This window comes from Lemur catta, chromosome 17, assembly GCF_020740605.2.
Source record: "Lemur catta isolate mLemCat1 chromosome 17, mLemCat1.pri, whole genome shotgun sequence".
NCBI lineage: Eukaryota > Metazoa > Chordata > Mammalia > Primates > Lemuridae > Lemur > Lemur catta.
Window position 1 is genome coordinate 37,508,174 of NC_059144.1, and position 12,716 is coordinate 37,520,889.

At 43.9% G+C, this 12,716-nt stretch overlaps 1 protein-coding gene across 9 annotated transcripts in view; it reads right to left on the reverse strand.

The window, feature by feature from the left end:
* The window catches only part of KIF16B (kinesin family member 16B), a 238,543-nt gene that overhangs the window by 210,823 nt on the left and 15,004 nt on the right, over positions 1-12,716 (reverse strand). The window lies entirely within an intron of this gene.

Genomic DNA, 12,716 nt, shown 5'->3' on the forward strand with positions numbered 1-12,716 from the left:
TGTTAAAAACAAAACAAAACAAAAACTACTGGTTTTATTTACTTTTTGCACAGGGGGTTTGTTTTTAAATGGCATCTGAGAGGCAATCCCTGATACCACTCTTCCCAAATCCTTACTAACATAAACATGGAGACACACAAAATAGATGCCACCATCAAAAAGTATGACTGATAAACAATGTGGTGGTGAAACCTGGAAGAATTTCCAACTGTAAGTCAAAAGGAGAGTAAATGAAATGACAGACACCATGAAGGGCTGGGACTCATGAAAAAAAGCAGCTCCATCCACCTGGTTACAAAGAGAAAGACATCTGATCCCTCTACCCACAGTGAAAACTACGAAGAAAACTGGAGTGGTTCCAAGAAGGTGCTGCTTCCAGGAGCAGCCAGGGCACGGCCCCTCCTCCCACCTTCATTCTACATCCATTCAGAAACTGCATGTCCCAGAAAACAGCAGAACCGGAAGTCAAGAGAACTCCTAAAGACTAGTTCTCTAGAATAAATGGCCACACATCTACACAAAGGGGTGTTGATGCCATTGAACAAGGAACCAGGGAGATCCCCATACACTGCTTTGGCCACCGGGATATACTGGCAAGTGGAGAAAAGTACACGTACAATGCTACCACTTGTATTTTAAGATGCTACCTAGAGAGAAAGAAGAAAATGGAATGGAGGGGACAAGGACAGAAGCTTGATTTCTGTGACTATACATTGATCTGTAGGTCATCTTTACAATGATAAAAATAATTTACGGAAAAAATAAAAAAATTTTTTAAACAACCTAAAACTTAAAAGTTGAAGCAAGTGAACTTAATTGTATACCACACAGTGAGAAACTATATCCGTTATGACTGTAGGGAAGAATTTGACTATATAACGTAATAGGATACATCCTAAGGAGAAAAAGAACCATGAAGAAATCTTAAACCATTTTTAATAATCATATTTTGGTGGTAAAGTAAGTGTCATTATTCTGAGATTTCTGTATACTGTGGGATAACACATGAGTAATTATGTTGGTGCCCTTGCAAACCAAGGTTTTTCAAGTGGTTAGATGGAAATGCAAACATAAGGTTGACAAAGTTAAGTAGTCCTGAATCTGAATGGGAAATATTTAATAGCATGAACTTTATCTGAAATTGAAAAAAAAAAAAAAAACCCCTAGCTTTGTCCACAGAAAAGGCCTAGAATTTTATGCTCAATTTATAGCCTATAAATACCATTTTTCACTAAAATAAGTCAAGATTCCTTGGAGAAATGACTCAATCCAACTATCTGAACCACCTCCTCCCACAAGAAAGCAGGAACTCTATCAAAGATTACTGGGGTTGTCCCAGGCAACTTCCAGAATGGCTCTGGATGATTCCCTGGCCCCATGCCCTGTGTGATCCCTCCCACCCACCCCTGCCACCATGAGTGTGGGTTGGGCCTAGTGAGTCACTTCCAGTGACTAGATCACAAACATGCCCAACACACCTGCCACTTCCCAGGGTTACGACAAGACCGTAACTTCTGTCTTACTGGCTCTCTCCTGTGCTCTCTCCTGGGGCCCTGGCCATGGGGAAAACCAGTGGCCAGGTAGCAAGGAGCCCTGTGGAGAGACCCACCAAGGAAAGGAGGCTCCCGGCAACACACTGGCGACCCAGGAAGTGCCTGCGCCTCCAGCCATACCAGGAGATGACCAGAGACGTGACCAGGGAGGTGACGGGGGAGCTGGCAGGCACCCTGACTGCAGCCTTACAAGAGTCCCTGAGCTGGAGGACCCAGCTAAACCCCACCCAGGTTCCTGACCCACAGAAACTATGAGATAGTACACATTGTTTTAAGCCTCTAAGTTTTGGGGTAAGTTGTTACACAGTAAGAGAAAACTAACACAAGGGCCATGTCAAAAGGACCCAGGAGCCAACCTGAATAAGTTCCTGCTGACCAAAGTTAAGAAATTTGTACAGCAAAAAGGATAAAAACTGCAAAAGAAACACTTAAGCATATAAACTCGTAATTAAAGAATAAAAACTCAATGGTCTCCTTTGAAGGATCAAAGGATCCATCTCATTTTGAAACCTGGTAAGTAAAGAGAAACAGTCAATCATCTATCCTGTATTTCCTAAACTATCTGTACTTCAAGGCATAAAGATGGAAGGGAAACCTGTAGGTTAAAGAGACTTCAAAGACATATCAACTAACTCGATCTCAATCCAAACAGAAAAAGCACTTCTAAAAATTACTTCATAAAATTACACCTTTCCTACAGCATTCAAGTACCAAAAGCATTGTCCTGCCCAGCAAGAGAACTAAACACACTAGATGTATTTACACTACAGACTGCCACATCCTCCCATTCCCGTAATGGGTCACTTGTCAGTCACTCACTAACCCAATGTGTCCAGATCTTTAACAATAAAACCACTATTAGCAACAAATACCTCTCATGAACAGAAAATTATTTGGGTATCTAGGATTATGAGAAGTGATCATGGTAGTACTCACACTAATTTGTCAAGTCTTGCCTATAAAATGATGCAATGTGGATCATACCGTGCCTACCACTCATGCTGGAAGCCAGAGATTCCGTAATTCCACATCTCAGAACCTTACGGCCAGCGGAGCAGCTAAATTTAAAGGGTCCTCCACGTGATCGTGTATTCTAACCTGCAGGTAACTACCACAGTGCTTTCCCAGTTTTAAGTTAACATTCACTCTATAAAAGCATTAGGAGAGCTACTGAAAGACAAGTATGTAATACAAGTGTCTTTTGATTAGATACTTCTAAGATCAAAACTGAAGATGCCAGGTGAGTTTCAAAGGTCTCACAAACCTCCCTGAAATCACATGCGCTGGGTGTGGTGGTGGCAGGGGTACGAGGGCAGGGGGAAGATTCACTGTTCGGAGGGTCCATAGCCTTCCTCAGTTTCTCAGAGTTCTGTGGCCCCAGAAGATAGGAACCCTACCCAGACCCTCGATGTTCAAAATGTGCATCAGCAGCCCCAGGGAAGCTTATTAGAAATGAGGGAGCTCAGACCTCCAGAATGGGAACCTGCACTGTAGCAAGAGCAGTCAATGATTCCCATGAAGACATTAGTTCAAAAAGCACTCCTCTGACATTGTATTTCATACTACATAGCGATAAACTGGTCTTACATTTACTCTTATGAAATGAACTCCACAATATTATCTACTTCCTACACTGGGAAACTCACTAATTTCCTTCTTTGACCTTTAAGTTGTAGTTTTAAAATCACATGGCAGAATACAGATATACCATGAGTCAGCTAACATTGTCTCTATTCTTTGCTCTTAAGTTGTACAGTGGCTTCTGACCAAGAGCAATAAATGTCTGATATAATCTGACCTAAGAAGTCATGTGATTGTCATGACATCCAGGCTCCCTCATTCTCAGCACCCTACCACACTATTAGCTTCTAGCCCTTTTGATGCCCAGGCTGTTTCTTAATGCCAATCTAAGGCCACAGCCAATAGTTTGAAATCACTTAAAAAAATAATCACAGGTCATCAAGATTAAGGTGGAGACCATCTATTCCAGAAAGGAAGTTTCACAAATAATTTCCTAGCTTGTTTCCTTCTTTAAGTATAAGAACTAAAATTGTAAGAAAAAGATGTATTTTACTCCAAAATTAATCTCTTAGTTTTTTTTTTTTTTTTTTTGAGACAGAGTGTCACTTTGTTGCCCGGGCTAGAGTGAGTGCCGTGGCGTCAGCCTAGCTCACAGCAACCTCACACTCCTGGGCTTAAGCGATCCTACTGCCTCAGCCTCCCGAGTAGCTGGGACTACAGGCACGCACCACCATGCCCGGCTAATTTTTTTTCTATATATATTTTTTAGTTGGCCAGATAATTTCTTTCTATTTTTAGTAGAGACGGGGTCTCGCTCTTGCTCAGGCTGGTCTTGAACTCCTGACCTCGAGCGATCCGCCTGCCTCGGCCTCCCAGAGTGCTAGGATTACAGGTGTGAGCCACCGCGCCCGGCCTAATCTCAGTATTTATAACAAAGATGTTGGTTAGAGTTTGAGCCATAAAGAGTAAGTCTCATCCTAGTTTCTGAAAATAGTTATAGAAAAGCCAATGTTTTTCTCACTGTTAGGTTCCATGCATATTATGGATATTAGTCCCCTGTCAGATGAGTAGTTTGCAAATATTTTCTCCCATTCAACAGGTTGTCCCTTCACTCTGCTGTTTATTTTGCTGTGAATTTAGTGTAATATTGTCCCATTTGTCTATTTTTTTTTGTTCCCTAAGCTTTTGAAGTCCTAGCCATAAAATCTTTGCCTACACCAAAGTCCTGAAAAGTTTTCCCTGTATTTTCTTCTAGTAGTTTTATAGTTTCAGGTCTTACTTAAGTCTTTAATACATTTTGAGTTAATTTTTGTATATGGTGAAAGATAGGAGGAGTCCGGTTTCATTCTTCTGCACATACTTACCCAGTTTTCCCAGCACCATTTATTGGAGAGGGTGTCTGTCCCTTTCCCAATGTGTGTTCTTGACAGTTTTGTTGAAAATTAGTTTGTTATAAATATGCGATTTCTTAGTTCTCTTTTCCCACTGGTCTATGTGTCTATTTTTATATCAATACCATGCTGTTTTGATTGTAATATATTTTAAAGTCAGGTGCTATGATGCCTCTTTGTTCCTTTTGCTCAGGATTGCTTTGGCTATTCAGGCTCTTTTTGGGATCCATGTGAATTTTAGGACTGTTTTTTCTATTTCCATGAAAAGCAGCATTGGTATTTTGATATGAATTTCACTGAATCTGTAGACTGCATTGGGTAATACGGTCATTTTAAATACATTAATTCTTCCAATCCATGAACATGGGATGTCTTTCCCATTTGTTTGTATCCTCTTTAATTTCTTTCATCAGGATTTTGTAGTTTTCCTTGTAGAGATCTTTCAACTTCTTGGTTAAATTTATTCTGGAGTTTTGTGGGGTTTTTTGTTTTTTTTTTTTTTATTTGGTTTTCTGTTGTTTGTTTTTTTAGCTAATGTGTAAACAGGATTACCTTCTTAATTTCTTTTTCAGCTATTTCATTATTGGTGTATAGAAATGCTATTGATTATTTTTATGCTTATTTCCTATCCTATAACTTTACTGAACTTATCAGTTCTAAAAGGTTTTTTTGGTGGAATCTTTTGGCTTTTCTAAATATAAGATTATGTTGTCTGCAAAAAGGGACAATCTGACTTCTTCTTTTCCAATTTGGATGCCTTTTCTTTCTCTTACCTGATTGCTCAGGCTAGGACTTTTAGTACCATGTTGAATAAGAGTGGTGAAAGTGGACATCATTGTCTGTTCCAGTTCTTAGAAGCTTTTCCCCATTCAGTATGATACTAGCTGTAGGTTTGTTATATATGGACTTTATTATTTTGAAAACAAATAATTCCATTAAAAAGGGGGGGGGCAAAGGGGCTGTGTGTAGTGGCTCAGACCTGTAATCCTAGCACTCTGGGAGGCCAAGGCAGTAGGATTGCTTGAGGCCAGGAGTTCGAGACCAGCATGAGCAAGAGCAAGACCCTATCTCTACAAAAAATAGAAAAAATTATCTGGGCACAGTGGCACATGCATAGTCCTGGCTACTAGAGAGGCTGAGGCAGGAGAATCACTTGAGCCTGGGAGTTTGAGGTTGCAGTGAGCTTTGATGATGCTACTGCACTCTAGGTGGGGTGACAGAGTGAGACTCTGTCTTAAAAAAAAAAAAATGGGCAAAAGACATGAATAGACATTTTTCAAAAGAAGACATACAAATGGCTAACAGGTATATGAAAAAGTGCTCAACATAACTAATCATCAGAGAAATGCAAATCAAAACCACAATGAGACATCATTTCACCCCAGTTAGAACGCCTATTATGAAAAAGACAAAAAATAACAGATGTTGGCAAGGATGTGGGGAAAAGGGAACTCTTATATACTGTTGGTGGGAATGTAAATTAGTATAGTCACTGTGGAAAATGGTATGTAAATTTCTCAAAAAACTAAAACTAGAACTACCGGACAAGCCAGCAATCCCATTACTGGATATTTATCCAAAAGAAAAGAAATCAGTGTATCAAAGGGACACCTGTACTCTCATGTTTATTGTAGCACTATTCACAATAGCAAAGATGTGGAATCAACCTAAGTGTCCAACAATGGATGAATGGATTAAAAAAATGTGGAGTATATATACACAATGAAATACTATTCAGCCATTACAAAGAATGAAATCATGTCATTTACAGGAACGTGAATGGAACTAAAGGTCATTAAATTAAGTGAAATAAGCCAGACACAGAAAGACAAATATCACGTGTTCTCACTCATATGGAGGAGCTAAAATAGTTGACCACATGGAGGTAGAAGGTGGAATGATATATACCAGAGGCTGGAATGGGTATGAAAGGGTGGCCTTGCAAAAATAACAGGAAAATACCTAATTCTGCAATTTCCTAGTAACAGTTAAAGATCAATCCTACGTGTTCTCCCCCTAACAGGCACCCCATAGGAGTTCTGTTTTGCACAAATCCTAAAAAGAGCTGAACGGATGGAACAGATACAAATCTTTCTCTTTAAATTTGTTTTTTTTGGGGGGGGAATCTGCTTTTACAGAGTTGCTGAGTAACCAGCAGGAGAACAAGCTACAGCCTCAACCTCCAGAGCACAGTGACATCTCCTGCAATAATCCTGTCTCTAAGGAAAGGCAGGGAAACCAACTCTTGGACTCTGACATCCTGCCGCCACTTCTGTTATCAACTGACGTCCATCAATATTTTTTTTCCCTTTGTCCCCCTTAAAATCAGCAAGCCACTTGGCCTCAGGGCCAGCACCCCCTTCTTTCTTCGGGATGCCACGCCATCTCCCTGCTTTCCTACTCTTTCCTCTTCTCTCTCACTTTCACATTCTCTCTCTCCTTCTAAAACGATAAACTTTTTTACTTTTATATACCCTAATCTCTGTGTGAGAAACCTTTCTCTACCCACACCGTAAGCACCTACTAGGCTTTCCACCCTAACAGGTGTATTGGGGCAGGGATGGTGAAGAAAAGCTGGTTAATGAGTACAAACATATAGTTAGATAGAAGAAGTAAGTTCTAATGTTTAGCAACGGAGTAGAGTGACTATAGTTAACAATGTATTATATTTGTCAAAACAGCTAGAAGAGAGGACTTGAAATGTACCCAACACATAGATATGATAAACACTCAGGTGAGGGATATCCTAAATACCTTTACTTGATCAACAAAATTTCACATGTACCCCATAAATAAGTATAAACGTAATGTATGAAAAAAAAAGAAAAGCCAATGTAATCTCCATGATGGTTGGAGTTATTAAATGCTGAAACTAACCCTTTGGTGAAAGCATTCCTTATAGATTCCAGAAGGACTATCAAGCTTTCAAATATTTCAGATGAAAGAAAGGAAGAAGAAAGGCTCCACGACCCTCTTTCCCTCCACACCCTGCTGACCAATCCCATCGTCCACTGGCGACCCTGGCTTCTGCTCCTGGCGTTCCCTTCACCCCTAGGGGCTTTAACTGCCACAGGTGACTTCAGGGCCCACGTGACACTCCATCAAACAACTTTATCCCCCTACGCAACATTCAGTCACCCAGTCGCATCCAATCTACCACTCACTGACCTGGGCCACATGTCCCCCCTCTGCAGCCGTGTCCCAGGCTCTCAGCTTCCAGCCCTGTCTTCTCCTACCCACACTCCACTCTCTGCTGCCAAAGAGAGTGAATACACACTCTTTTGAAATACACATCTCACCATGAGGCTCCCCTGCTTTAAACTCCTTCAGTGACTTCTTAAAGGCTACAGGATAAAGTCCAACTCTCAGTGCTACTATACAAAGGCCTTGGTGATCTGACTCTAACTCATGATGCCATTCCAACGTGAGATTCCTCCCCATCCCCTTCCCCTGGCCAACTCCCAGCTATCCTTCTGGATTCAGCTCAGACCTCACACCCTCCGGAAAACCTTCACTGAGCCCTCTGCCCTGTGCCCTAGTTAGATGGCCCTCCTGCTTGTCTCACCCACCAGACCATGAACTTCTTAAGAGTAAGAAGTCTAGGTTGACATCCTGTGCCCCTGGCTCTTTGCCATGCCCGTCCCCTACCTATGCTGGTGTCGCTATCAGCCCCCTACCATTCTTGGTTCTTGCCTTCCCATGCACTATGGTATCTTCCCACTTCCCACCCACATTCTCAAGGCTTGTCTTGGGGCCAATTTGACTCGCCTCCTCCTGATAAACCTCCAGAAACAACGTCCCCTCATACACGGACCTAGCTTATCCCACTCACAGGGCCTTCATCCCTGCTGATGTTGTCTCTCCAATTAGTCTAGAGAACCTCAGAGCAGCAAGGACCCAGCTTCCTTCACACGCACACCCCGAGCCCACTGCGTGCAGGGGCAACACTCCCAACCAGCAATAAGTGCTCTCTTACTCCTTCAGCTGGAAACTGTAAAGCACCAGGCACCGAGTGTTCCCCGGCCTCGGGTCAATTTCCTCTGACATTTAAGAAACATGGGAAATAAATCTTGACATTTTTCTTATATTGAGGAAAATAAATAAACTTAAAATATTATTTGACATTGATTTGATATTAGGGCAAAATGAAATATGTCTCTCCCTGGCTACTCGAGTGAACTGGGTTTCTCAACCGAAAAGCCAATTAAGGTCCCCTCATATAAATAAGTGATTTATTTGAAAGGTCTGGAAACTAGATGATAAGATGCTACAAATGAACTAGGTGGAGTAAGTATACTGAGTTTTAGATCAATACCGGGGGCGGGGGAGGAGGAGAGGAAAGATCCAATCAGGGAAAGATAAATTATGCCAGCTCTCAGATAGGTGAGCAGGAAAATGTTTATCAGAAAAAAAAACAAAAAAACCCTATGTTAACTCAATTATTTTGAAAATGTTGTTAGTTATTCAGCAATTCAAACTGATTCTATTCATTCAGCTGATGGTATTTAGTCACTACATAATAAACAGCTTAGACTGGGTAATGCTGGGATCTCCAAACTGAACCATGACCTTGGAAGATTCTAAAGAGCGCCTTATTCAGCCGGGCGTGGTGGCTCATGCCTGTAATCCTAGCAACTCTGGGAGGCTGAGGCGGGTGTATCGTTTGAGATCAGGAGTTCGAGACCAGCCCGAGCAAGAGCGAGACCCCATCTCTACTAAAAATAGAAAGAAATTAGTGGGACAACTAAAAATATATAGAAAAAATTAGCCGGGCATGGTGGTGTATGCCTGTAGTCCCAGCTACTCAGGAGGCTGAGGCAGGAGGATCGCTTGAGCCCAGGAGTTTGAGGTTGCTGTGAGCTAGGCTGACACCACAGCACTCTAGCCCGGGCAACAAAGTGAGACTCTGTCTCAAAAAAAAAAAAGAGTGCCTTATTCACCCGAGTCCTGAAGCAAACCAACATCCCCAAATGCACCTTAAAAGTTGCATACTGTGCACCGATATTTAACTGCTTTCATTTTGGTGGCAGGACACTCAATAGCAAAAATAAAATTGAAAACTATATTTTTAAAAAGAATACACGAGCTCCAAGTGTACTAATATGGAAGGAAGTCCAAGGAACACTGTCAGTAGGACAAAAAGCAGGTAGCAAAACAGTGTGCAGATGGCAATCAAGTTTGCAGTTCAATAAATAAAGCCAAAAGAATATGTACATCTATGATTCTAGATGCACAAAACATTTCTGAAAGGATAAACAAGAAGCTGTTCATAGTGGTTACCTCTGGAGAGTGGTAGGAACAGGGCTTCAGAAGCTGAGAAAATGAACTCAAACATTTCACTATCGGAATTCATTTTAGCAAGATTTGATATTCCTTCTACAATTAAAATAAATTTAGTTAATTCAAAGACAAAAAGCCCCTTCTTTGACACTCTGGGTGGCTCATCATGCTCTAGGACAAGTCCTCCTTCTTAGGTGGTGTGAAAATGAGAGCTGGCTGGCTGGCCCTCCTCTCCTGACCTCGTGGCCACAGAGGACGGCTCCCCTGGACTTGCACTGCCACCTTGTGCCCTGCCTAGATCTGCCTCTGCCCTGCTCCATTCTTCTGCATTTCCACCAGGCAAACCCATGCCTAACACTGAAAACCGGTCCCAGTCCCCCTTTCTCAGGAAGCATCCTGCTTCAGTTCCCTTGTTCCACTCAAATGTTGCATGAGGCATGCTCATGCTTTGCCTTTGCTTACTAACTCTGACACCACTGGTTTTTTGTTTGGTTTTGTTTTTTTAAGAGACAGGGTCTTGCTATGCTGCCCAGGCTGGAGTGGAGTGGCTATTTATAGGTGCCATGATAGCACACGGCAGCCTTGAACTCACTGGCACAAGTGATCCTCCTGCCTCAGCCTCCCGATTAGCTAAGACCATAGGTGTACACCACCAAGACCGTTTCTTGCCCAGAGGTTTGCGCTCATCAGGCACTTCCACAGTTTGATACAGATGTACTCACCTCCCTACCCCAATTCCAGAGAGCAAGCCAACTGGGTCTTTAATAATGCTCGCACTCTCAGTTCCCAATGGAGTGGCAGAGGCTGCATAAGTATGTGTTACTTCACCTATCTCAAAGTCTGGAAGCAAACTCAGGGAGGGCTGTTCTCCTCCCTGAAACCATCTCTGCCCATGCTGTTCCTTATCCTTGCTGGCTGGATCCTGAGCACTTCACATGAGGTTATAAACAGAAATTAGTGCACGGGCTGGGACTGTCACTACTCTTAGGTGCTCTCCATGGAATCATAAAAGCCTTCAGCTCAATTTTTGAGAGAAACCCAAGGAAGACACATGACAAAATTCTGAAGTGGGTTTTTCAGGCAATCACCCCAACTTCATTTCAGCTTCTCAGAACACACCTCACTCCTCAGTTGTCAGCTAGAGGTCCTTAGCAACATGACCCATATCCAAATGCCAACCTCAGATGGCAGCCGGTGAGAAACTGGCACAGCCTCCACTCCATTCCCCATGAGCTGCCACTTTGGATGAGCCAAGGACAGTGGTGCTGTCACAGCTGCATAGATATCATGACTCTCCCACGCTAAGTGAAATCCTCAGGTGACCCCTGCCATAGCAGATGGGAGGTATTAAACTGAGCCTTTTATTATCTTCCCTAGCCTAGGGAAGGTGTAATAAACCTTTAAAATTAGGCAAAGCGCCAGCTTTTGTAGGTTACAGGTTGGGATTCTGGAAAAGCAGACAGTCAACGGGAATGTAGCGTGCAGCCTGTCCATTAAGGTGTGCCCTAGGGATCAACTCCCGGCAAGAGGAGGAAGCAGAGGCAGACCCGGGCAGAGGGAGAAGTGGAGCTGCAATGCAGACCCAAGGACAGCCTTGGCCAACCCCACGGGCAGCTCTGGAGCTAGAGTGGTCCTTCAGACTTTCCCCAGATTGGCCCAAGGTAGCCAGGCCTTTCTACCCCTGCGTTGAGCAGTCAGGGACTACGGGCTGCCTGGTAAAGGGGCGCAAAGCAGCGAGGCCATCCCTGAGGGCCTGACAGCCGCAGGCTGGGCCACCCTCACTCCAGGACCCAGTCAACGAGCCCTCAGAAAACGAAGATCTGGGCGGCAAGCGCAGTGCCCACCACACCAAGCCCCCTTAAAAATGAGGCTTTATAGGACACACTCCAGCGGCAGCATTAGCCACTACGCTGACTCCATAGCGTATCCCTGTCATGGGATAGGACTGGCAGGCAGAGGCGGGGGAGGCAACCAGGGAAGACCTTCCTAAGGGGTGACCTGTGAGCCAAGACCGGAACAGAGCTGGGCCAGGGCCAGGGCCAGGCAGAGATGTGGGGGACAGCCATTCCAGGGGAAGAGAATGGCAAGTGGGAAGGCCCTGAGGCACAAACCAGCCCGTGGCTTTGGGGGAAGGGCAAGAAGGCCATTGTGACTGCAGAAGAGAGAAAGGGAAGCAAAATGGAAGAGGAGACCAGAAAAGCCTTGATGCTGGGGCCACATCATGCCAGTCCTCGCAGGCTTTGGCTAAATGGCTAAGGCGCTGGAACTTAAATGCGACAGGAAGCCACCACACAGGAAGGTTTTGTGTACAAGGGAGTAGCAAAATCACGCCTAATTTTTAAAAGCCCCCTCTAGTTGCTGTGCACAGACTCTAGAGGGGTGAGAGTCAAGCACGGAGCCCATTCAGACGCCGCACCAGGGATGCTGGCCCAGGGCGTGGGAGTGGAGATGTATCCAGACCACAGGGTCAGCCCAGCCAGTCCCCAGGCCAGCTGACCAACAGGATCATCTGAAGAGCCCCAACCCAGACCTACAAGAGTTTCCGGGACAGGGGCCCAGGAATCCTTAACCACCTAGGAGATTCGGACGATAAGCTGGGTTTGGGCCCACTGCCCTAGTTCTGTGCTGTCCTGCTCAGCTCTGAGCACCTGGAATTCCTCAAGAATGTGAACACTCAACTGCCTCTCAGCTCCTTCTGAGACAGTGTTTCATTACACAGTGGACTCATCCCTTGTTTTGAATGGAGCCCAACTCACCTGGCCCCAATTCCAGAACAAAAGTCCAAGCGGACTCTGCCTTTTGGGTTCTCACCATTGACTTCCAACTGGGGTAGTTCCTCTTCTGAACCCTCGAACACCAAAGTTGTTTGAGTGACTATTTTCCCACTATTCCTAAAGAAAGTACACAACTAGAACCACTCTAGAAGCACAGCAGAGAGATCCACTCATTACATATAACAGCCGCCTTGCTC